Genomic DNA, 24,094 nt, shown 5'->3' on the forward strand with positions numbered 1-24,094 from the left:
GATCCGAATCACACATTGCAAATTTCCTGGAAATTTGCGACGCCTTCAAGTCAAATGGAGTTGTCATATGCTATTGGCTGCGTTTATCCCATTCTCATGGGGAGATAAAGCAAAGGGGTGGTTAATGGCATTACCACCGGAACGATAACAACGTGGAATGATCTGGCACAAAAATTCCTGACCAAGTTCTTTCCTCCAGCAAAGTCAGCGAAATTGAGAATGATATCACATCATTTCTACAAGATGATGCCGAGTCGTTTACAGGCTTGGAGAGATACAAGGAATTAATGGAGAAGTGCCCACACATGGTTTGCCAGTTTGGCTTCAAGTCCAAACATTCTATAATGGTTTGATAGGAATGTGCAAACCATGGTTGATGCAGCTTTAGGAGGGGCCTTGCAAAAGACACCTGAGGAGGCATATGAGTTGCTTGAGGTTTTGGCAAGCAACAACTATCAAACCCGAATGAGAGAGTTACACACGAGGAAATCTTCGGGTCTTCATGAATTGATGCTTTCACACACCATCTCAGCCTAACTCACTGCACTCTCAAAAACAGTTGGGAACTATGCAGGAAATTCTATACAAGCACCTCAACTAACATGTGAATTTTGTGCAGGAAACCATGTGAGCAGCGAGTGTCAAGTTGGAAACACATTGCACCGTCATCTTCATCAATGGAGCAGTGACTACTTGGTAGGAAATCAAAGACAACGAACAACCCGTTCTCCAACACATACAACCCAGGGTGGAGAAATCATCCGAATCTGGCTTGGGGAAATCAGAATCAACAAAATATCCAATGGAACCAGAGGCATGTTCCAAATTGTTAGAGTAGATGCCCTAGAGCCAATCAATTATTGTAGAATTGACTCTTTGTAATAATGTCATTAATCAATAATAAAAGGCATTTTATTCTATATCGCGTAAATCATTATTTGCATATGTATTGATTATGTCCTTAGAAGGGTAGAACCGTGACGAGGGTATCAAGTGTTTCAAATCTTGATATGGAGAACCCTATGAGCACATATGTGGCCACTCTAGAAACGTCCATAGCCCCATTATTATTCTGAAGTAAGGGCCCAGATAATACGGTAAGGCTATCATAGTGTTGAACGACCCTGTCGAAAGGCATTGACTGATCCACTTGTCAAGGTTTTGGTGATAACCTGGTGCAACACATGGGTGCTTGTTGTGGCGGATATACCGCAGCAGTTCACTGGACTGACCCACCAGAATTCCATATGGATGGAAACCCCAGTGTCTATGGAACAAATCCTCTAACGAATGGTGGTGCATGTAATCCTGTGAGATCACTGGAGCGCCTTGTGCACCGTTGGTACAGTTTGACACTAGCCTAATGCAGTTCTTTCAGCTGTCAGTACGTGATGATTGCTATATCAAGGAGTGTATCAAGACTATGGTGGATTGACAGGGATTCATCACTCCCGGTACGGGAGAAGTTATTCACGCGCAATTCAGTATATGGCAATGAACTGAAACTTTGGCCATAGTGGGATGAGTTGTTTCTCTATCCAGATTATAATACGGGTCTTGGTCCAGAACTGATATATAATATCGAGAGTACCGAAGGTTGACACTTTTCTATGCTCCTCTCGTAGAGATAACGTATGATGAAAGGATCGTATTGTACGGTAACCATATCGTTGACAGGTATCTACTTTGCTGAATCCGAATTTATCGGGTGGCCAGTATGCCTTGCTAGGGCCACTCTGGTCTGTGTATTAGTGAGATGATTAATTGGTGTTAATCGCAATACTATACACTACCGGTATGATGAGGACCTATGGGTCACATACATAGAAGATAATTTAGAGCCAAGAAGAAAGAAGGCGTTTTCGTCTTTGGCGAAAGGGTATTTTGGTAATTTCACAGTGCATTAATTTGCTGAGGTCGTACCTTTTATTTAATTTGTTAAAAAATTAAATAAGTGAAATTACGGTTAAATGTGTGTTCGCACATATTTAATTAAATCATCATTATTGTTAAATGTTAATTAAATATTAATTGATTTTAATTGAAATAATGATGAATTAAATTAAAATATCTAATTGGGAGTGTTCGGCAACATGGGCTGTTTGGGTTGGAGCCCAAGCCCATTCCATGTGGGAATAGGGCAACTTGGTTTGCCTATAAAAGAATAGTGTTTGTGTGTTTTATGATTGAATTAATTTTGCCTTTTGAAAAAAGAGAAAACACAGCAGCCCCTTTTACACTCACTCCCACGCCACTTTCACCTTTTTGATTGAAAAATCAATACTCCTTTTCTTCTTGATTTCTTAAGGCCAAGAGGATCTAGCAAATCCCCCTTGGTTCTTGTTGATTGTCTTCGTGTGGACCTCTACGGTTCGATCATACACTTGGATCGGTAGCAAACACATTCAGAGACAACATTGGTGGAGCCTCCAAACGTGGGTATGAATCTAAACCTTTGATTTATTTTTCTGCAGATTCTTATAAATTAAACTGTAATTTTCTATGCCCTGATTTTGGTTCTAAGGAACGATCCATGGTTGTAAATTTTTGTTTTTCCGCTGCGCAACCGGGTCTTTTCCTAACAGTGGTATCAGAGCCTAGGGTACTAATTTACAGTTATTAAATGGTTGATACATGTATTTGTTGATAACATGCTGCCTTGATGAATCTGCCATGAAAAACCCAGATTTTGTTAAAACTGAAAAATCTGTAAATCCATGTTGATGAGTGATTCAAATGAAACTGGTTTAATAATGTGTTGATGAATGTTATTTGGTTGGTTAATATCCTGGTTGAACGTATGCACATTTGATTTGATTTGGATTCGTGTTTATACACAAAAATTACAAAAACACGAACTGTACAATTGGGGATTTCCAGGTTAGCTTCGCCGCGGCGAGGAGCCTCTGGACAGTTTTGCCGCGGCGAAGATAAAACCTTCGACGCGGCGAAGTCTGTGGCGCTAACCTAATTTAAATCCTCGCCGCAGTGAAGTATGCAGCAGGGAAGTGCATACTGTAAATCCTCGCCGCGGCGAAGATAAAACTTCGCCGCGGTGAAGGCTGTAGTTTTCCCAATTCTGTTTTTTCTGTAAAGGGACTAATCTGCAGTTTTAATAACCTATAAAGCCAATGTACATTCTCACATTTAAGAGGTAATTAATTAATTAACCCACCCAATTCAAAATTTTATTTTTGAAATGTATGCTTTGTACTTGTTTGTATATTGCATGTGCGCGGTACATGCCTAGACCTAAGGGGAATGTAAATTATTTTGGGTATTGTATGGCTGTAATATTTTAAATAGGGCCGCGTGTCCTGCCTTCTCTTCTTCTTAATGTACATTCTTTCTCACCATTCCCTCGAATGTAAATCAGGTTTCTAAATTATTGATGTAAAATTAGTTTGATATAATGTAAATTTAGAATGATGTTTGTAATGTACCGAGGACGAAGCGAAGGACGAGGCAACCATACTGAGACTCAAGATATTTGTTACAGGATCCCTAGGTGACCCACCGATCCCCTCAGGCTCGAGGATCGGTTTTAGTTAGGCCATGTACCGCACGTTAATATTTTGTTTAGAATGCATGCTAAGGTTGAATGTTGAATAACATGCCAAACAATGTCATTCTAACAAAGATAATAATCTGATGAGACATTAAATAACAAACCCTCAACTAAGTATATTAAGTCACTTGTGCCTTCCATCACCATGTTTTTGATCAAACCACTGTTCGTCGAAACCTTGTCGCCAAGCGAGGGTACCACTTCTACCAGGGGGAGGTTAAAATTCATTGGAGTTTTCCTTAATGGTGATGGGTCCACTTAAAATGACGGTTTTGCTGTTTGCCAAAGCGAAGGTTGATAAACCGTCATGGCATAGTAGAGCAGTACACATATTATGTGTACGTGTGACATGTAGTGTCCACTCTACTGATACTGAGAATCACACTTGAGGACAATGGTTGGAGCTATTGATTGTGTGATTGGTTTGTTGGCTTTTTCACATTTGAGGTTGATAGTGGGAGCTATCAATTGGTGTGGATTAAGTTTGTTGGCCTACCTAATCAACCCTTTTGGCTTGTTCGCCAAAGCAAAGGTTTGAAATGGGCAGGATGGGATCTCGGTCCACTAGGACCAACGGGCTTTCCCGAGTTAATAGTGAGGGCTATTGGCTTGAGTAAAATAGTGGGAGCATCGTTTAATAAAAGACCATATTAATAATAATGAACTTTATAATAACTTTATATCTTTTCTGCAATTGTATTCACCGAAAATGAGCATTATGAACCTGCGACCGATAATCGAAAAAGAAAACAGTTGGATGGATCCAATTTCTCAGACTGGTATCGTAATCTTCGGATTATACTTAAGTCAGAAAAGAAATTGTATATCCTTGAAAAGCCATACATGGCTGAGCCTGATCCTGATGCCACTCAGGAAGTTAAGGATACTTATCAAAAGTTCCTTGATGATGCTGATAGCGTACAATGCTTGATGTTAGCATCGATGACACCTATCTCAAAAGCAGCATGAGAATATGGATGCTTCTTCAATAATTCTACACCTCAAGGAGCTTTACGAACAAATGCTCAACATGAGAGGTACAAGGTGTCGAAGCACTGTTTGGGAGTCGTCTGACTGAGGTGCCCAAGTTGGTCCTCATGTGCTCAAGATGATCGAGCATATAGAGAGGCTTGAGACTTTGGATGTGTTGGATGCAGAATTACAAATGGATTTATTCTGCAATCCTTGCCTGACTCTTATGCTGCGTTCATAATGAATTTCAATATGAACCACGATGGAGAAAACCCTGTCAACTTCTGAACTGCTGAGGACTCAGAGCAGGACTTGAAAAAGTCCAAGCCTGTTTTACTGGTTGCTACCAGTAAAGCAAGGGTAATGGCAAGGTAAGGCAAGGCCAAACCCAAGCCCAGCCTAAAGGACAGGTTTGCTCTTGGTCCTGAGAGTGGCATAGGAAAGGGCAAGGTAGTCTGCTTCTTTTGTGGCAAGCCTGGCCATTGGAGGAAACACTGCAAGGCTTTCCTTGCAAGCAAGAAGAAGTCAGAGGCTACGACTTCAGGTACTTTCATGATTGAGATTAACTTCTCTCCCTCAACATCTTGGGTCATGGACACAGGATATGGTACTCACATTTGTACTGATGTGTAGGGCTAAGGCAGAGTAGAGTGCTCGCCAAGGGAGAGGTGGACCATAGTTGGAAATGGAGCACATGTGGCTGCATTGCTGTAGGGACCTTATTGTTTATCTTTGCCTACGTTTATTGTTGGAACTACATAACTGTTATCACGTACCTTCTATTTCTAGAAATATTTCAGTATCCGTTTTGGATAATATGGGTATCATTTTGAGATATCTAATGGATTGTTTGCCTTTAGTTTGAATGGTATCTATTTGGAATTGCAAGGTTATATAATGGATTATATGTTCTTGATTTAACAATAAAGATATACTCAATATTAAACCAAGAAAGCTAAACATAGCAATCAAAACCAAACATATCTCTGGCATTGTAGATTGTGTCATGTTAATAAGACTCGCATTGCAAAACTTCAAAGGGATGGAGTTTTGACCCCTTTTAACTTCCAGTCATTTGAGGTATGGAGTCATGCCTTTTAGGCAAGATGACCAAGTCCCTTTCACGGACAAAGTGAAGGGCTACTGAACTGTTAGGCATCATCCATAGTGATATATGTGGTCCACTAACAGTTGAAGCCAGAGGTGGATATCATACTTCATCACATTTACTGATGATTTCAGTAGATATGGTTATGTCTACCTTATGAGACATAAATCTGAAGCCTTTGATAAATTCAAGGAATTCAGGAATGAAGTACATAATATGTTAGGCAAAAGTATTAAAGCTCTCTCGGTCGGATTGAGGAGGCGAATACTTAAGCTCGGGGTTTTCTGAGTACCTGAAGGAATGTGGGATAGTATCACAACTCACCCCTCCTATCACCCCAACACAATGGAGTGTCAGAAAGGAGGAATAGGACCTTACTTGACATGGTTAGGTCCATGATGATTTTTAGTGATTTACCTGCATCGTTCTGGGGTTTATCCCTAGAGACTGTGACCACGTTTTAAACCGTGTGCCGTCAAAGTCTGTAGATAAGACTCCATATGAGCTATGAGTGGGCAAAAGCCCAACTTGTCTTATCTAAGGATTTGGGGTTGCGAAGCTTATGTTAAGAATTGACTTCGAACAAGCTGGGCCCAAAATCCTGTAAATGTATTTTGTGGGTATCCAAGGAGACCAAAGGATACCATTTCCCACCCAGAAGAGTGCAAAATCTTTGTTGCTCGATCTGGTGTCTTCCTAAAAAGGAACATTTTCTAAGAATATACGTGGGAGAAAAGTAAAACTTGATGAAGTTCTAGAACCCAAGATATACTGAACGAAGACGGGATGATGTACCACAGAAGTGGTTGAGCATCATGAGGAGTACTCCACAAATTGTGGTCAAATTGAACCACCTCAGGTAGCACAGGAGCTACGTAGATCCGGGAGTACGCCATGAGCCCGAGAGATACGGTTACTCGTGACTCAACATGGTGACGTACTAGTCTATCAAGACGATGAACCCAAAACCTACGAAGACGCTATATCGATCCAGATTCTGTAAATGGTTGAAGCCATGAAATCTGAGATGGACTCCATGTACCAGAACCAAGTGTTTCTCTGGTGGAACCACCTGAAGGGATAAAACCCTAGTGGTGTAAATGGGTCTCAAGAAGAAGATTGACATGGATGGCAACGTGCATACTTATAAAGCATGGCTGGTTCCAAAGTTTCAACAAATTCATGGCATTGACTATGAAAACCTTTTCGCTGGTTGCCTGATTAAATCCATCCGATTATGCTTGCAATTGCTACATATCATGACTGAGATTTGCAAATGGATGTCAAAACTGCTTTCCTGAACGGAAACCTTGAGGAGGTGTGTATATGACACACCCTAATGGTTTCGTTTTTGATAGTCAAGCTAATAAGGTATGCAAGTTGCAAGATCCATTTATGGACTCAAGCAAGCTCAAGGAGCTGGAACATTCGTTTTGATGAGGCCTTAAAGAATTCGGTTTTATCAAAAATGAAGATGAGCCCTGTGTTTACAGAAAGTGAGTAGAGAGCGCAGTAGCATTCCTAGTTGTATGTCGATGACATACTTCTGATCGGGAATGATATACTGAACTTGCAGTCGGTAAAGACTTGGTTATCCAAGTGCTTCTCCATGAAAGACTTAAGGGAACCAGCCTACATCCTTGGTATAAAGATCATCTGATAGATCGCGTAGGTTGCTGGCCTAATCAGAGTGCATATATTGAACAAGTACTGAAACGATTCAGTATGGAAGAATCCAAGAAAGGATTTCTTCCGTGTCACATGGTGTTTATCTCTCTAAGGAATGTGTCCTAAACACAAGATGAGAGAGATAGATGAAGAGGATCCCATATGCATCAGCAATTGGATCCATTATGTTGCCATGCTATGTACTCGGATTGATGTCTCATGTGCTTTGAGCACTTGTAGTAGATATCAATCGGAGCTAGGTGAGCATCACTGATGGCTGTCAAGAATATTCTTAAGTACTTGAAGAGGACTAAGGATATGTTCTTGGTTTATGGAGGGGAAGATGGCTCACTGTAAGAGGATACATTGATGCTAGTTCCAAACGGACAAAGACGATTATCGATCGCAATCAGGGTTTATATTTTGTCTCAATGGTGGTGCAGTGACTGGAAGAGCCCAAGCAGCACTGTAGCAGACTCTACAATGGAGGCTGAGTTATTGCATTGTCAGATACAGCCAAGAAGGCAGTCTGGATTAAGAAGTTCGTCACTGAACTTGGTATGGTTCCTACGTTGTTGAACCTAGAACATCTATTGTGACAACAATGGAGCAATTGCTCAAGCTAGGGAACCACGGTCTCATCAGAAGTCCAGACACATACTCAGACGATTCCATCTCATCAGAGAGATAGTTGAGAGGAAAGCGTGCAGATTAGTAAAGTGCATACTGACGACAATCTCGCAGATCCCCTGACAAAGCCTCTGTCACAACAGAAGCATGAAAGGCACTTGAAATCATTTGGTATTAAATACATGAATGATTGGCTATAGTGCAAGTGGGAGATTGTTAGAGTAGATGCCCTAGAGCCAATCAATTATTGTAGAATTGACTCTTGTAATAATTTCATTAATCAATAATAAAAGCATTTTATTCTATTCGCGTAAATCATTATTATTGCAATATGTATTGATATATATCCTAAAATAGAGAACAACATGACGAGGGTATCAAGTGTTCAAATCATTATATGAGAACCTATGAGCACATATGGTGGCCACCTAGAAACTCCGTAGCCCCAGTATTATTCTGAAGTAAGGGCACAGATAATACGGTAAGGCTATCATAGTGTTGAACGACCCTGTCGAAAGGCAGTGACTGATCTCACTGTCAGGTTGTTTGGTGACAACCTGGTGCAAACACATGGGTCTTGTTGTAGGCGGATAACTACGCAGCAAGTTCACTGGACTGACCCACCAGAGGATTCCATTGGATGGTAACCCCAGTGTCTAGGGAACAAATCCTCTAACAAATGGTGGTGCATGTGATCCTTAGACTTGAGATCACCGGAGCGCCTTGTGCACCGATTGGTACAGTTTGACACTAGCCTAATGCAGTTCTATTCAGAGCTGTCAGTACGGTGATGATTGGCTATATCAAGGAGTGTATCAAGACTATGGTGGATTGACAGAGGATTCATCACTCCCGGGTACGGGAGAAGTTATCTCACGACGCAATTCAGTAATGGCAATGACACTGAAACTGTGGCCATAGTGGGATTGAGTTGTTGCTCTATCCAGATTATAATACGGTCATGGTCCAGAAACTGAATATAAATATCGAAGTAACCGAAGGTTGACACATTTCTATGCCTTCGTCTCGTAGAGATAACGTATGATGAAAGGATCGTATTGTATGGTAACCATATCGTTGACAGGTACTACTTTGTCTGAATCCGAATTTATCGGGTGGCCATGTGCCTTGCTAGGGGCCAATCTTGGTCTGTGTATAGTGAGATGATTAATTGGTGTTAATCGCGATACTATACACTACCGGTATGATGAAGACCTATGGGTCACACACATAGAAGATAATTTAAGAGCCAAGAAGAAAGAAGGGCGTTTTCGTCTTTTTAGGCGAAAGGGTATTTTGGTAATTTCACAGTGCATTAAATTTGCTGAGGTCGTAGCCTTTTTTAATTTGTTAAAAATTAAATAAGTGAAATTACGGTTAAATGTGTGTTCGCACATATTTAATTAATCATCATTATTGTAAATGTTAATTAAATATTAATTGATTTTAATTGAAAAATGATGAATTAAATTAAATATCTAATTGGGAGTGTTTGGCAACATGGCTGTTTGGGTTGGAGCCCAAGCCCATTCCATGTGGGAATAGGGCAACTGGTTTGCCTATAAAGAATAGTGTTGGGTGTTTTATGATTGAATTAATTTTGCCTTTTGAAAAAAGAGAAAACACGCAGCCCCTTTACCCTCACTCCCACGCCACTTTCACCCTTTTGATTGAAAAATCAAATACTCCTTTTCTTCTTATTTCTTAAGGCCAAGGAGATCTAGCAAATCCCTCCTTGGTTCTTGTTGATTGTCTTCTTGTGGACCTCTACGGTTCGATCCTACACTTGATCGGTAGCAAACACATTCAGAGACAACATTGTGGAGCCTCCAAACGTGGGATGAATCTAAACCTTTGGATTTATTTTTCTGCAGATTCTTATAAATATAAACTGTAATTTTCTATGCCCTGATTTTGGGTTCTAAGGAACGATCCATGTTGTAAATTTTTGTTTTCCGCTGCGCACCGGTCTTTTCCTAACCAAATAACCCGCCAGGGTGACCAATCAACCGGAGATCAAAGATGACGAAGCTGGAGGATATGTTCAGTAAATTCATGCAAAGACTCAGGGTTCATGAATGAGACGAGGACAAACTTTAGAAACCAGGGGCGTCCTTCGGAATCTGAGGTACAGATGGGCCAATTGGCCGAGAACTGAATGACAGACCACAGGGTTCTCTACCAAGCAATACCGTAACGAACCCACGTGAACAAGCGAATGCCAATTTTGAGAAGGGGGATAGTTTTAGAAGAGTAGGCCACACTACCAAGAGGTGGAGCAACCCGGAAAGGAAGAATCTGAAGAGAAATGATAAGGAGAGAATTAATGAAGAGATCATTTTGGAGAGAAACCTGGTTACTTGGGGGAAGAGAAAAAGAAAGAGGATGAAAGGAAAAGAAGAAGGAGAAATTGCCATTCCCTGAGTACCACCAGAATTAGCACATCACACACCCCACCCGTGCCTTTCCCTCAGAGATTGAAGAAGAAATCAGGATAAGCAATTTTCAAAGTTCATTGAAATTTTCAAAAAATTGCATATTACATTCCTTTTGCAGATGCATTACAGCAAATGCCAAGTTTATGCGAAGTCCTAAAGGAAATCCTTTTGAACAAAAGGAAATTAAAGATGAGGAAACGGTGATGCTCACGGAAGAGTGCATGCAATCCTCCAGAAGAAATTACCCCCGAAGCTCAAAGATCCAGGGAGTTTTACTATTCCTTGTGTTATAGGGGATATTACTTTTGATCGTGTTCTATGTGATCTAGGAGCTAGTATAAATTTGATGCCCTTTTCGTTTTCAGGAGATTGGGGATTGGTGAAGTGAAGCCAACACGACAATGTCGTTGCAACTAGCGGATAGGTCGATAAAGCACCCAAGGGGGAAGTTGAAGATGTATTAGTGAGTGGGGAAGATATTTTTTCCAGCAGACTTTGTGGTGTTGGACATGGAAGAGGATAAGGAGATTCCTCTCATTTGGGCCGACCATTCTTGGCCAGGGGAGAGCACTGATTGATGTGCAGGAAGAAAGTTGCTATTAGGGTTAGTGATGAAACAGTAACTTTCAATGTGTTTGATGCATGAAGTTTCGGTCAGAGGATTCATGTTTTAGTGTGGATGTGGTGATGAAACTGTTGTGGACTCCATGGAAAGAAAACATCCCGAATACTCTAGAAGCGTGTTAGCCAAATCGAAAACTATGAGGTAGAAGAATCAACAGAACGATTGTGCTAGAATGTTAGAAGCACTTCAACCGATTGAGGAGAGTCAAGATGTAGAATTTAGGAGTTTAATTTTGACAAAGAGAGGGCAAAGGAAATAATAGAAGCTCCAAGGCTTGAACTGAAACCCTTACCACCTCACCTCACCTCAAATATGTCTATCTTGGAGACTCAGAAACTTTTCCGGTGATTATTAGTGCAGATTTGAATGCCTTAGAGGAAGAGAGGTTGATTAGAGTGTTGAGGGAACATAGACTAGCAATTGGATGGACCATTACGAACATTAGAGGTATCTCACCCTCTTTTGCATGCATAAGATTCTCATGGAGGATGACATTAAGCCGAGGTACACCACAACGGAGATTGAATCCTTCAATGAAGGAAGTAGTGAGAAAGGAGGTGGTGAAACTCTTAGATGTAGGGATTATTTATCCGATTTCTGATTCCATGGTGAGCCCGGTACAAGTCGTTCCGAAGAAAGGAGGGATCACTGTTGTAAGAATGAGAAGTATGAGTTGATTCCACAAGGACGGTAACGGTTGGGGAGAGTGTGCATTGATTACCGTAAACTGAATGAGGCGACAAGGAAGGATCATTTTCCATTGCCCTTCATCGATCAGATGTTGGAGAGGTTGGCAGGACATGCCTATTATTGTTTCCTGGATGGCTATTCAGGATATAACCAAATGTCCATCGCTCCGGAGGATCAAGAGAAACAACCTTCACTTGCCCTACGCACCTTTGCTTACTGAAGAATGCCGTTTAGGTTAGGCAATGCACCAACAACTTCCAAAGATGCATGATGTCAATCTTTGGAGACATGGTGGAAAGATTCAAGAAGTCTTCATGATGACTTCTCAGTTTTTGGGGGTTATCATTTGTATTGTCTAACAAATCTGTCTCTGTTTTGCAGCGTGTAAGGAAACAAATTTGGTGCTGAATTGGAGAAATGTCACTTCATGGTCCAAGAGGAATAGTGCTCGGCATAGGATTTCCAAGGATGGGATTGAAGTTATCGGGCAAAGACAGAAGTGATTGAGAAGCTACCACCACCACTCAAATGTCAAAGCAGTCCGAAGTTTCTTGGGGCATCGGGTTTTACAGACGCTTCATCAAGGATTTTTCTAAATCTCTAAACCCCTTTGCAATCTATTGAATAAAGGGTTGTTTTGATTTTAATGAAGATTGCATGCATGCTTTCCTAACTCTGAAAAAATTAGTTTCTGCCACCTATTTTGCAGTTCCCGTTAGGGACTGCCCTTTGAACTAATGTGTGATGCTAGGACTTTGCTTTAGGGGTAGTATTAGGTCAGAGAAAAAATAAAGTGTTGCATGTAATTCAGTATGCTAGCAAGACACTCATGATGCCACAACTGAATTACACCACCACAGAAAAAAATTATTGGCTGTGGTGTTTGCTTTTGACAAGTTTCGTCTTACTTTTAGGTGCAAAGGATGTCGTTTACACTAACCATTCAGCACTCAACACCTACCTATGGCGAAGCAAAACCAAACCCTCGGTTGATAAGATGGATTCTACTACTACTCAAGAGTTTGAGTTGGAAATTCGAGACAAGAGGGGTCGGAAAATGTGTAGCTGATCACTTGTCGAGAATGAGAAACCAATCAAGGAAATGAGGTGGAAATGCCAATTGCAGAAACATTTCCAGATGAGAAGCTGATGAGGGTGGAAGAAGCACCATGGTATGCGGATTTTGCAAATTATCTATCATCAGGGTGCTCCCAAGTGGTATGACATTTCACCAGAAGAGGTAATTTTTCTCAGATTTAAAGTACTACTTTGTGAATAGTCATTCCTATACAGACACTGTACTGATCAAATGTACGGAGATGTGTCCCGGAGGAAGAAATGGAGAGCATTTTAAGGCATTGTCATGAGAAGAAGTAGGTGGCCATTTTGGGGGAGCTAAACAGCAGCGAAGGTGCTACAATTTGGGTTTTATTGGCCAACCCTCTTTAAGGATTCTTCCGGATGATTCAGGAGTGTGACCAATGTCAACGGATGGGAATATTTCAAAAAAGATGAGATGCCGTTGAACAACATCCTGGTGGTGGAAATTTTTACGTTTAGGGATTGATTTCATGGGTCCTTTCCAAGTTCCTTGGGAACACGCATATCTTAGTAGCTGTGGATTATGTGTCGAAGTGGGTTGAGGCTTTGCACTGCCAACTATGATGCTAGGGTGGTGATTAATTTTGTGAGGAAGAATATTTTCTCAAGGTTTGGGGTACCACGCAGCAATTTAGTGATGGAGGATCGCATTTTTGCAATAGGCAAATGGATGCACTGCTGAGTAAGTAGGAGGTGACACCATAGAGTGGCAACACCCTACCATCCACAAACGCGGCAAGTGGAACTTCGAATAGAGAACTGAAGGGGATTTTAGAAAAAATAGTTAATGCCTCGGGAAGGATTGGCCCTGGAAGTGGACGATCTTTATGGGCTTATCGCACTGCTTCAAACACCAATTGGTATGTCTCCATTCAGATTAGTTTATGGGAAAGCATGCCACTTGCCGGTAGACTTAACATAAGGCAACTGGGCCGTCAGCAGTTGAACATGGACTTGAAAGCCGCGGGAGAGGAGAGAATGCTGACTTTGAACGAGCTTGATAGATTCGTCTCGAAGCATATGAATGCCCGAATATAAAGAGAGACAAGAGGTGGCATGACAAGCACATCCGGGTCAAGGCTTTTGAAGTTGGATGAAGGTATTGTTGTTCAACTCTAGACTGGCTTTCCCCAGAAAACTTAAGTCTAGATGGTCCGGACCATTCACTATAACGAGGATACATGCACCGGAGCATGTAAGTCACACATGAGGAAAAGGCACTTTCACGGTTAATGGACAAAGGTTGAAGCCATACATTAAGGCGGTGATGAGTTGCAAGTTCATCCAATCTGGCTGGACATCCACCTAATGATGGAAAGAGTCAAGCTTCCAATAAACAAGCGCTTCTTGGAGGCAACCCAAGCGTTTTTAACTTTTTGATTTTAATTTTGTTGTTCGAATTTATCTTATTTCATTATGAATTTGTATAGAATTTGATGTTTTTATTGTTTTTGGGTGTTTCAGGTGAAGTCTTAGCCAAAGGAAGGTATAAAAAATTTCCAGACTTCGCCGCGGCGAAGAGACATGAAGAAAACCAGGTTTGCTACTGGAGGATTTCGCCGCGGCGAAGTAATTGTTGTCGCCGCGGTGAAGGAAAGGAAGTAATTTGCTGAAAAATTGGCTAAGGCATTTCGCCGCGGTGAAGAAATTTCTTCGCCGAGGAAAGTTAGCCTTGTACTCTCGGGAAGTTTTCGCCCCGGCGAAGAATTTTTCTTCGCCGCGGCAAAACCTAGGATTTTTAGGGTTCTATGAACGATGAACTTCGCCGGGTGAAGATCCTTCTTCGCCGCGGCGAAACCTGGAAAAGTTGATTAGGTTTATGCATGATGAACTTCGCCGCGGCGAAGAGCTTTTTTTATAAATACCAACTTTTCTTCTTCTCATTTTCACGCTGCCTTGCATTTTGAGTTGAGAGAAAATTTTTCAACTTTCAATCTTTCACTTCTATTTTGCTTTCCAATGAAAACTATCACTCTACAACATTCCTAACACCAAAACAACCCTTATCAACAACAAATTTCACGAAAATTTCACAAAAATTTTGGATAGAAATTTGGGGCTTTCTTATTTGGTCGTTTCCGATTCAATTGTGTGCAAACTCCTTAATATCAGTAAATCTCGAAAACCCAAAGCTTTATTTCGGAAAATTTTAAGTCTATAATCATAGATCTAAGAATTTTGTTGAACTTTGACTTGAGATTTTGGGTTTGTTTGAGTTGTGATTTTCATTAATGTTGAGAAGTTGTGAACCAATTGATTGTTAGAAGTGTGGTGTTGATTTTTTGGAGTGTTGTGTTGAATTGAAAAATTGTAGTTTGGGGTTGAATTGCAATTTTTGGAAGTGTGGGTTGTTTTTGTAGGTTTGACGTGGCTGTGTTTTTGTAGGTCTAATCCTTGGGGTTAAAATTTTTGGATTGAATTCAGTAGTATCAATGGCTCCGAAAATTAGCATAAGAGCAAGGGGAAGAATGTTGACAACCGGTTTGGAACGAGGCAGCCCGTAAATGTTATGAAGAGGTAATCAAACGGAAGGATAAGGGTTTCATCCTGAGCGTGGATTGACCGCACCACAATCTGTGGACTGAATAGAGGGAACATTGGGACATGTTCTGCGTTCCTGAAATTCTGGCTGTAAACCGTTGGTGAGAGAGTTCTATGCCAACTTCCCCGAATGTCAGGAAGAGACTGTGTTTGTAAGGGGAGATGTGCCATTTTCAGCAAAGGATATCAACAACTTCTATAACTTGCCCGAAATTTTCACTGATAAGTACGTGGAGTTCAAAAGATCAACTTTAGGATGATATTATCTTGCTGGTCATTGCAAAACCTGGCAGCATGGGAAGTGTCTAAAAACAGAAAAAGACACTCAAAGGAACACAGTTGACACCAATGGCTCAGCTGTGGCAGTACTTTGTCTATGCAAATGAATCCGGAGACGCATACAGCACATGACTCATGAGAGCGATATTGCTCTACTCTATGCCACGAAAGAGTATGGATGTGGGAGACATCATTTTGATAGTGTCAGGCTAGCATCCAAAAAGGGCGATCGAGCTACTGTTTCCCGCACTCATCACAGCTATTGCCTAAACGCGGGGGTCAAGGTTCAAGATGATGAGCAGCAAATTCATCCGGCTCCAACTCTAGATTCTGACTATTTCAAGAAACACTTGACCGAACGGAAGCTGCCCAACCAAGAGCAGGGACGAAGAGGCAGAGAACGAGCATGACCACATCATCCAGCTCCACAGGGTCCAAAAATAGATGATGCAAGAAATGATGGGCATGATGAAATATATGAAGAAACGACAGGATTGGATGATGGAGCGGACACAGAGCATGCATGAATTGCTGACAAACAGCTTCAAGGAGCTGAAGTTTGACACTTCCGCATACTAATAGGTGACTGGAACATGGATGAGTGGACGGAATCAGAGAAGAAGAGGAAGAAGAGGAAGAAGAAGAGAAGAAGAGGAAGAACAACGACTGAACCGGAGCACCTGTTTATGTTTTGTTTTGTTGAATTGCTTTCATTTAATTTTTTTATGCTCAGATGAAACTTAAACTCATTTTATTTTGGTTTTGGATTTTGTTTATTTTGTTAGTTGTTTAGTTGATGTTTTTAATTAATAGTTGTTAAAAGGGCGAGATTAGTTGTAATATTTTCAATTTAATTGTGAATTCGTTCTAACATAGGACACCACAGTTTTATTGTTTTGACAGATTTTGGATGATGAAAAGTCCGAAAACGGGTGATCATGTGGAGCGACATTCATGAATTAACTAGGGAGCATTGTCGCACTTTTATATTTTTTTTTTCTTTTGTTTTTCTTGTGTTTTTTTTCTCTACTCCTTATTGTGCATAATGGAACATTGGGGACAACGTCATATTTAGTTTGGGGGTAGGGAATAGATTTTGAGTTTAAGGGTATATTGGCTGGAAACCAGTAACTGCCTTAAAAACTGCCTAGCAGTACTTGGCGACCTCGGGTTAACAACGCCGCGTACCCTTAAACTGTAAAATCTATTTTAAGGGTATATTGGCTGGAAACCAGTAACTGCCTTAAAAACTGCCTAGCAGTACTTGGCGACCTCGGGTTTAACAACGCGCGTACGCCTTAAAATAAAAAAAAATAATTTGTGTTGTATATTTCTTTTGGTTGTTTGTTTTGCCGATGATGGAGTTGTATAAATCAATGATAAGAATAAGATTGTGAATTTTTATTGTTGAGAAATGTTAAGCATGCTTCAAGTTTTGTTTATTGACTGGATTTTGATTGAGGTTTGTTGAGTGGTTCAACCACGATTTTCATTTTTTTTCGGCATGCTTAGATTCATCTTATGCGATTAGTAAAGTCTTGATAATGTTGGTGGACTCTAGAACCTAGTTAGAAATGCTTGAGGCGAAATTCTAGGTTAGACATGGTTGAGGAAATGATTTAGGCATTTTTCAGAACGTTTGAGCCTTTCTAGCCAACCCTGATTGAAATTATCCCTAGTCACCCATTTGAGCCGTATGAACTTTGCTTTATTTTTCTTGGAAAACAATAGAATTGTAAATTCCTTTTACCCTAAACACTCTATCATACCTTTAGGATAATTCGGTCCTAGTGCAAAACAAAGAACGAAACGAGTGTACAAATGAGCAAAAGATTAGTTTGGGGGTTAAGAGAAGAAAAATGAAGAAGAGACCAAAAAGAATGATGTGGGGTTGAGAAAAAAAGAATAAAAACAAAGGAGGTAGTCACCTCAATTCAATTCTTTCGGATTGTGTTAAAAAAAAAAAAAAAAAATTTGAACACAATGCTGCCTAGTTTAAGGGTATACCGGCTGGAAACCAGAACCCGCCTTAAAAACTACCTAGCAGTATTTGGCGACCTCGGGTTTAACAACGCCACGTACACCTTAAACGAGTCTCCCTGCATTTATGGTATCCAAAATTTTTAAGGATACGCGTTTGAAGGTCTTGAACTAGTGGACATTTCGATTGGTGTTGAGAAAGTGTGGGTTTCGATGTGATTTTAGTTTTGCTTTAGGACAACCGAGTTCTCTTACTTTGTTTCCTATCCTTTATTGGAGCCCATGACCCGAGCCTAACGTTACAAGCTTTTAAAGACCTTTTGATTCTCATCTGTGTTAGTCCTCATTAGTGAGAGTAGTTCGATATATAGGCTTATGGAGGTCTGCCACCATTTGATAAACTTTACAATTTTTGCATAAAATATCCGGGAAGTTGGAATGTGGATTGAAGCGGGGATCACCTACTTTGGACCGATGAAGACATCGATGTAGCTTATAACTTCTTGAGTGTCGAACATTTCCTGATAATAATTTTTCAATAATTTGTGAGACATGTGCAATTTCTAGGCAATTCACTGTGGAATTGAGTTTTATTGGTTTTGGTTTTTCAGTTTTGTTGTGTGTTTTCATGTTTTGTTTTGTTAGCTGTCTTGTTTTCGTTAGTTTGTGTACTGTATGCTTGGAGACGAGCATCTCTTTAGTTTGGAGGTAGTTGATATCCATAAATTTATAAGTTTTTATTTGATCTTTTTTCAGATTTCAGGTACTTTCTAGTGCATTTTTACCTGAATTGGTGCTTAATTCTTTACTTTCATGTTTCAGGTTAAAATGGACTTTTTGAGCAAATAAGACAAAATGGATAGTTTTGACTCAGAAATTAGCGGATCTCAGAAGATAGGAGAGTTCAGAAGCAGGACAAAGCACGATGAAGCTTGTTCCCAAGGAAGAGAGCCAAGAATCGAAGAATCGAACGAAGAAGCAAGCAGAGTGGCAGTTCTGTAATTTTAGAACTTTTGAAGGAGCTTCGCCCCGCGAAGAAATTGTCTTGCCGCGGTGAAGTAAGCCAGAAACGATTTGGGTTTTCTTCATTCTCGCCGCGGCGACAGTCAACTTATTCATTTTGTAAATGCACAGTTTCGTGTTGTGTGTGTTTTGGCTGGGTTTTTGGACTAAGTATAAAAAAAACTTGCCTTTTGCCAAGGAGCTCGAGCTGTTTAGGTTTAGCCGTTTTTACACTTTTCTTAGAGTAAGCTTTGAGTTTTTCGGATTGTTTAAAGGGAGATTCAGATTTTGACTAGAAGATTCATCTTTGGGGAGATTTTCTATCTTTCATCTCAGTTTCATTATGTTTAACTTGTTTATTTCTGTTTTTCGTTTTTGTATATTAATTTAGCTATGAACTAATCTTTTATGGTTAGGGTTTTGATTGTAGTTTGGATTTTAAATGGGTTAAGTATTTTGATTGTGTTATTTCCATGTGAATAAGCTTTGGTTGTGTGTTACTCTGAAATGAATGCTGTATGTGATGAACATGATGAGATTGAGAAATAATTCATGTTAGGCTTCTTGGGTATCACCATTATAGTATTGGATGCCAGAGATATTTCAAGAATTAATGAAATCAATTTAGGATTCTTATGCTAATGAATTCAGAATTATAACCTTCAATTTTTGGGTGCGGAATGTTAATAAGGATGAATAGGATACATAGCCCGAGAGGGTATATTTAACATATTAGTGAATCGATTTACAACCATTGTGCATGAATGTGAATATAGTGTGATTTTAGGTTTAACCTATAAAAATCCAAACGAAGTCAAAACCCTGCCCGCTTTGTTTAAGTGATATTCCTGTTTCATTTGCTTTCTTAATTAAGGTTTAATTCTTTGTTTATTTCATTATTGTTTCATTACAATTTGCTCCCCCAATCCAAGAATTCGATTGCTTCAACTTGATAACGTTAGGAACTTAGTGCTTTGCTAACAGTCCTCGTGGGAACGATATCCTACCTACAACTTTATTACTTGAGCGACTAGTGCACTTGCTAGTTTTGCATGTTGTAAGAAACACGCATCAGTGACCCTTACTAACTTCAAATTTTAACTTTTCCAATTGAGGGTCTGATTCTTGCATCCCCGTATCTTATCGACTATATTTGGCCTTACCTGAAAATTGGCCAATAACCCACCAGATTCGCCTAAAACAGATCAACTCCAAAGTCCTCAACTCTTGTAGTAATTCATAACGGTTCACTCCTAGGTGAGCTATCATACCTTGGGACTTCCTACTGAGGGCTCAGCTACACTTAGCTTTTCCGGGGTGGTAGTCTATTACACAATCATAACCTTAATCAACTCAATCCATCGGCGTTGTCGCATATTTAACTCCCTCTGAGTGAACAAGTACTTCAAACTCTTGTGATCAGTATAGATCCGGCAGGTTACTCCATACAAATAATGCCTCCAAATCTTTAAGGCAAAAACCACTGCTGCCAACTCTAAACGTGAACTGGTAATTCTGCTCATGCTTCTTTAACTGCCTAGAAGCTAGGCGTTACCCTCCCATTCTGCATTAGCACACATCCTAACCCTTGCTTAGATGCATCACTATAATTTCAAATCCTCCCACCCGAGGGCAAAGTGAGGATAGGAGCCATGTTAATCTCCGCTTTAATTCTGAAAAACTCTGCTCACATTCTGGGACCATTAACTTCAACCTTTGCAAGTTAACCTGGTCAGCGGGGTGGCAATCTTGGAAAACCCTTCCACAAACCTCTTGTAGTACCCTGCCAATCCTAGAAAATTCCTAATCTCGGTAACATTGGTAGGTCTCTCCCATTCAAAACTGCTTCCACTTTCTGTGGGTCTACATAAACACCCTCAACTGAAATAACATGCCCAGAAATGTGACCTCTCGTAGCCAGAATTGACACTTACTAAACTTGGCAATAATCATTGATCACGGAGTGTCTGTAAAACCATCCTGAGGTGTTCTGCATGCTCGTTCTCACTCCGTGAATAAACCAATATATCATCAATAAACACTACAACAAAATGGTCCAGAAAAGGACGGAACACCCTATTCATTAGATCCATGAAAACTACTGGGGCATTTGTCAACCGAACGACATCACCAAAAATCATAATGCCCATAACGGGTTCGAAAAGCTGTCCTAGGGATATCAGATCCTTGATCCTTAGTTGATGATACCCTGACCTTAGATCTATCTTAGAGAAAACCTTAGAACCTTGTAATTGGTCAAATAAATCATCAATACGTGGCAGTGGGTATTTGTTGCGCACTGTCATCTTATTCAACTGCCTGTAGTTAATAAATAATTTCAAAGTCCCTCCTTCTTTTCACAAACAACACCGGCGCTCCCCACAGAGACACACCTCGGTCGGATAAACCTTTGTCTACTAGTTCTTGCAGTTGAATCTTCAATTCCTTCAACTTTAGGGGTGCCATCCTATATGGGGCCTTAGAAACTGGAACCGCACCAGGCACAAGCTCAATAGTAAAATTGATCTCCCTTTCCGGAGGTGTCCTGGAAGATCTTCAAGAAATACATCTGGGAAGTCATTAACCACTAGATATCTTGCAATCTACATCCATCTGCCTGCATATCCATTACATGTGCCAAGTACGCCTGACATCCCTTTCGGAGATATTTCCTAGCAGTCATGGCTGAATTCAAACAAGAGGGAAGTACTCGTCGTTCTCCACAAAACACTAACTCGGTATATCAGGCTTCCTAAAAGTGATCTCCTTTCGAAAACAATCCACTGTAGCCCTATGGATGGCTAAACCAGTACATGCCTAAAATCACATCAAAATCATGTATGTTCAACAAAATCAATCTGCCAATACATACCCATCAACCATTACTCCACAACCATTAACCCATACTCTGCTAATAAGGTCTCACAATGGGGGTACCACACTAATTTATATCCAAGGGTTCTAAAACACGATCTAAATATTTCGCAAATGCATATGAAGAAAGATGAGTGGAACTAGGGTCAATCAAAACTGGCTTCATGGCTAAAGATAAATAACATACCAGTCACCACCTCGGGGGAGCCTAGGCCTCTTGCTGGTCATGGCAAAAACTCGAGCTTGAATATAAGGTTGTCTAGATCCTCTCTGTCTACCTCTGCTACCACGATCGGTACTAGACTCGCCTTTGTTGCCTGTAGTGGACCTTCCTATAGGTTGGGACCTCTGCTGTCCCTAACATGACTACCCTCTCTTGAAAGCGCTGTTGGATGGTCCTCGGCGATACACTCCCACTCTGAGATAAACTAGGGCACTCCTTTTTAAAATGCCCAGGCTGTCCGCAATGATAACAAACTGGGGTCACTCCCGAACATTGCCCTGCATGAGATCGACCACACTGATTACACAACTGTCCCTGGTTTCCACTAGAATTTTCGTTGACTGATTGTTTGCCACCAAATTGTTCTTGCCTCCTTTTGCTCCCGGAACCCTGGCTACTGGATGTACTAGAGAAACTACCCTCTCATCTCGGCATACGGTTCCTCGAACCGCCAATCCCCAATCTCGATTACCATGTTTCTGTCTATGTGGTTCCTCTCTCTCTCACTGCTAGACTCTGCTCTATCCTCATAGTGGATTCCACCATCTAACAAAATCTGAATAAGCATATCCAACCACCGCTGTTCTGATCCTCTCTCTAAGGCCATGCTCAAATTTTCTACATTTATCTCCTCACTATCTACAATACCGGAGCGAACCTAGCAAGTTTTATAAATCTGTTTCTATAGTCCTCGACGGTCATATTCTCCTGAGTCAACATGAAGAACTCTCCTTTGTTTTCCGATAAACTTAGGTTGGCAGCGATCTATGAACTCCTGTCTAAAATTAGTCAGGTGGGGTTGTGGTACTTTCTCGAGCAGACTGCCACCAACAATCAGCTCCCCCTATTAACAGAAATTCAACAAATCTCACTCTTTCCCATTAGTACACGCCATAACCTTGAATACTTTCTCAGTACCCTCTAACCATCTCATCACTACCATAGGATCACCATCTCCATTAAATTTCTCGCCCCTAACTTCCTAGCCCTCTCATGGTATTCTTGTTCCTCGAATTCTCTTGTGCCAGACCACCAGTGGCACGAGTAAATAACCGGGCCAGTCTCCAATGGCTCTCTCTATCCCAGACTCACTACTAGAAGAATGGATCTCTTGCTCCATCTCTTGTTCCATCCCCTGACCCCCTTCGGGTGCTTCTATATGAGGTCCTTGTTCGTGGGCTGCAGAAGCCTTACCCTTTAACCCCGTATTCTGATCCTCCTTGCCCTTGAGGATCACTTATTGCTCTCATAGATCTGTGCGCAATCGGCCTTGTTACACATGATGATATCTATAAATCAATTTCACTTGTTATAATACAAAACATGTATACATAATTGTGCAAATGCACTCAAAATCCAAAACCTAGGCTCTGATACAATCTGTCACGCCCCTCCCAGTATCCCTATCCCACTGGATCCGGGCGCTCTGGGAGACTCAAGATCCCGAAAGGAAGGTGAATACTCTTTAAAAAACATGCATTCATAAAAACAATTCCATCTATAGACGAAAATGAAAAGTAGTGCATTTGCATGTTTGAGGTTTAGAAGGTGGAAATACACAAATAATTATTCAAAAAAAAAAAAATACAGGAACTAAAATCCAGTTACAAAAGAAACGTAGTATCAGAGTCCACTAAAGTTTGTAAAAGATGCAAATCATCATGCGTCAAGGCCAACCTAGAGCGTAGAGTATGCTCCACACGAATCCGATCTACGGTCTCTGGGAGGAAACATAAAACATGAGCTGGGAAGCCCAGTGAGGGATAATATATTTATACGAAAATAACTTTACTTGAAAACATGCATGAATAATTATATGCCACACAACACTAATGCATACGTGATAAGGCAACACAGTATATATATATATATATATATATATCTATATATATAATGATATATATATATATATTATATATATATATTCATATTCTCGATGCCATGAAATCACACACACTATCATATAAAATAAATCAATTATCACCACCCTACTAGCACTTAGGGGCCAAGATCATAACTATGTGAACCAGTCCCTAACTCAGACATGAAGCTACACCACCCACAGTCTACCTTCGGGTGGCACCATCCGCAGTCTACCCTCGGGATGGTACGAACATCATTGGATAACCATGCTCGACCCATTGTCTACCCTCGGGGCGTCATGACATGGTATCAAATATAATCTCGCCCCAGTCTACCCTCGGGGCATCCAAAATCCCACACCGGCCAATAACCGTCTACTGTATTCTCCCGGAGCTCGTCAGCCGTCCGTCTTGTTCTAGTAGGATATCCCAATGGTTTGGTAGGACGGACCATCTCAATGCGCGCATGAGGATAAATGTCAATACTAGCTGATGTCTGGAGAGGGGATGGTATGGTTTCCAATCCGGGAGTC

General features: G+C 40.7%; 1 pseudogene; it reads right to left on the reverse strand.

Annotated features, from left to right (window-relative positions):
• LOC116109336 overlaps nt 1–22,306 on the reverse strand; it is a 98,702-nt pseudogene extending 76,396 nt beyond the window's left edge.
• Between the last annotated feature and the right edge of the window lie 1,788 nt (nt 22,307–24,094).

This window comes from Pistacia vera, unplaced genomic scaffold, assembly GCF_008641045.1.
Source record: "Pistacia vera cultivar Batoury unplaced genomic scaffold, PisVer_v2 Contig578, whole genome shotgun sequence".
NCBI classification, from domain to species: domain Eukaryota; kingdom Viridiplantae; phylum Streptophyta; class Magnoliopsida; order Sapindales; family Anacardiaceae; genus Pistacia; species Pistacia vera.